Source organism: Sinocyclocheilus anshuiensis, unplaced genomic scaffold, assembly GCF_001515605.1.
Source record: "Sinocyclocheilus anshuiensis isolate Anshui unplaced genomic scaffold, SAMN03320099.WGS_v1.1 scaffold55, whole genome shotgun sequence".
Classification (NCBI taxonomy): Eukaryota; Metazoa; Chordata; class Actinopteri; order Cypriniformes; family Cyprinidae; genus Sinocyclocheilus; species Sinocyclocheilus anshuiensis.
In genome coordinates this window covers 3,739,504-3,742,526 of record NW_015549647.1, presented here as the reverse complement: position 1 = coordinate 3,742,526, position 3,023 = coordinate 3,739,504, and the positions used below count along the sequence as shown (strand labels likewise).

The 3,023-nt window shown below is 37.6% G+C and overlaps 1 pseudogene; it reads right to left on the bottom strand.

Annotated features, from left to right (window-relative positions):
* Positions 1-1,248: 1,248 nt before the first annotated feature.
* The window catches only part of LOC107660105 (transmembrane protein 182-like), a 40,863-nt pseudogene continuing 39,088 nt past the window's right edge, over positions 1,249-3,023 (bottom strand).

Here is a 3,023-nt window from a genome sequence, read left to right as displayed (position 1 = left end):
TGGCAAACAGGGCGCCTTATTTAAACACCATTTCAGTCAGCCTGCTTTGCTGCTTCCAATGCACACTGATTTACAACCTACCTCCTCCCCAGTTCCTCCTTTAACTTGTGTCTAACTTAAACAATGTCATCTGTTGTCATTGTTGCATGCTCTGTTCTCGAGGGAATTTCTGTGCAGCTCTCCCAGTCTTAAATTGGGATGGCTACCCCTACAAGCTGCTGCTATTTCCCTGTCATAACTTTTCATGGAGCTCATGAAAAGGACTGGAATTTAGAACAGAGCCATACAGCCAAATGTAAATTCAGCAAAACGTGCCAATAAAAAGTTGACTTAAAAGTTTGTCTATAGTATTTATTTACTAAAGTGTTACATTTTACATTAAGGTTTGTGAAATAGTTTATGAAGCTGGTTGAAGAGTACAGCACCTTCATCACTTTTTTTCACTAATGACTTTTCAAACAAGAGGATTTGACTGCACTGAAGGAGTGCACAAACTGAAATCTCATAATTTAGTATGATTGATTTATTTAGTTTTTTTTATTATTATGAATGTTATTATTTTGTTTAGTTCAATTACATTTCTGCAGTCAAAAACAACAAAGAATAAGAAAATATATATTTTTTAAAAGCATAACATAAAGTCTAGAGCCAAGAAAAAATATAATGAAAGAAAATAAATCAATATATAAACATAACAAAACATTACCAAAAAACTGGTGAAAGAAAATAAATCAAATATATAAACATAGCAAAACATTACCAAAAAACTGGTGGATAGGCTGTTTCTCCACTTTTTCTGTTTCTGTAGTTTCAACAATTGTAGTGCTTAATCAAAATGTTCACCAGTCTGAATATGACTTTTTAAACATTCTTAAAGAAATAGTTCATTCGAATTTTTGAATAAAAATTCAGTTGTCACATATTTTTTTCTTCTCCACAAAAGGAGAAGTTTAGCAGAATGTTGGGGTTGCTCATTCCCATACAATGAAAGTTAGTAGAAAAAAACTGAAAAATCTCCACCTTTAAAAGCGATTTGAAATAGTGATAATAAAGACAAATTCAGCATATCTGTTAAAATTATCATTGATATTTTTGTAAAATATTTTCTGTGAACCCTCTAGCACCCCCTTGTGGCCCCCTGGGTACATTTAATTATTTGTTTAAAGAAAATTTGATTGTACTTTTGATTATACTCTTATATGTAAAATATGTCAAATATCCTCATAAATCTCTTTTTGTGGTATATGGGAGCAGAAAACTATAAACATGCAGAATAAGGGGGAGCAAATGATGACAGAAAGCATTACTTTGAACATTAGGAAAGAATCATTGTCATGTATACATAACTCTACACACATTCCTCTCGCAGTGAGAATGGCTGATTTTCTGTGTCCCTGGCTGATTCTCTGCTGACTGATGGAATGAGCAGGAGAAGTAGGCCAGTGAGCAGGCAGAGGAAGGCAGCAGTGGGAGCCAGCATAAAAGACGGACCATAGTGCACACTGAGCTGCAGACTGGGGCACACTAAGCGTCTGCGCTGGAAGCCATACCGCTCTAAAGAGTCTGAGACCTGCACCCACACAGCAAACAACAGCACTACACACATGAGTAAGATGCCTGTATGGAAAAGAAGAGAAAAAGAGTGAATGTTAAAACAAAGTCACTAGAATCACTGGAAACTGAATGTTTTGGCAACTTTTTCTCTCACCCCCAGTTATAAAGAGAGCACCTCCAGTCTCATAAAGGCGATGTCTGGTCCCTGGGGTTGCACAGATTGTGACAAACCCACCAATCAACACCAAGATGACGCCCAGCGCAAATATAACACACCAAAAGGCCCTTTGCACTAACAATGGAAAATCAAGTTATGTTATTTTGACAACATAGTAAACTAGATATGTACATTTTCTGAAGAAAATGTGAGTGGTGCTTGCCGTGGCAACACTCAGCACTGGGCAGTTAGTAGGGTCTTTTTTTATCATATTTTATCAATTAGCTAGGATTTTTAACATGTTTTAACACTTAGCAAACATCTGTTAACATGTACTGTAACTATTCGCTGCTAGCATGTGTAGCATGTTGGAAGTCCTGTTTGCTAGCATGAGTCAAAAGAACCAAGTCCCATGTCTATACAATGTTTTGATCCAGAGATATAGATATTGCTAAACGGTTGCTAGGGTAGTCTGTTTGGTTGTTAGGGAGTGGCTTGTCAGCTGCCAATGGTGATACTCCAAAGGCTGCTTGCCAGTATGAATGATATAAAACAACCCCCCATGCCTCTATGACATTCAGATTTAAAGATATGCCTCTTTGGGTTTGGGTTGCTAGGGTGCTCGACAGTGGTTGCTAAGGTGTGGCTAGGAAGTGTCAACAGTGATCTGTTTGCTTCCCCGAATTAAATGAGCCCACCCTCATGTCTTTATGACACTGTGATGCAAAGATATTTATAATGCTTTTTATAATGCAGTCTACAGTGGGGAAAATATTTATTTGATCCCCTGCTGATTTGATAAGTTTGCCCACTTACAAAGAAATGAAGGGTCTGTAATTTTTATGGTAGGTTTATTTTAACATACAGAGACAGAATACCAACCAAAAAATCCAGAAAAAACATATTATATAAAGGTTAGAAATTGATTTGCATTTCAGTAAGTGAAATAAGTATTTGATCCCCAAGCAAAACATGACTTAGTATTTGGTGCAGAAACCCTTGTTGGCAAACACAGAGGTAAGACGTTTTTTGTAGTTGGTCACCAGGTTTGCACACATCTCAGGAGGGATTTTGATCCACTCCTCTTTACAGATCCTCTCTAAATCCTTACGGTTTCTTGGCTGTCGTTTGGCAACTCGAAATGTCAGCTCCCTCCACAGATTTTCTATAGGATTGAGGTCTGGAGACTGGTTAGGCCCCTCCATGACCTTAATGTGCTTCTTCTTGAGCCACTCCTTAGTTGCCTTGGCTGTATGTTTTGGGTCATTGTTATGCTGGAAGACCCATCCATGACCCATCTTCAGTGTTCTGG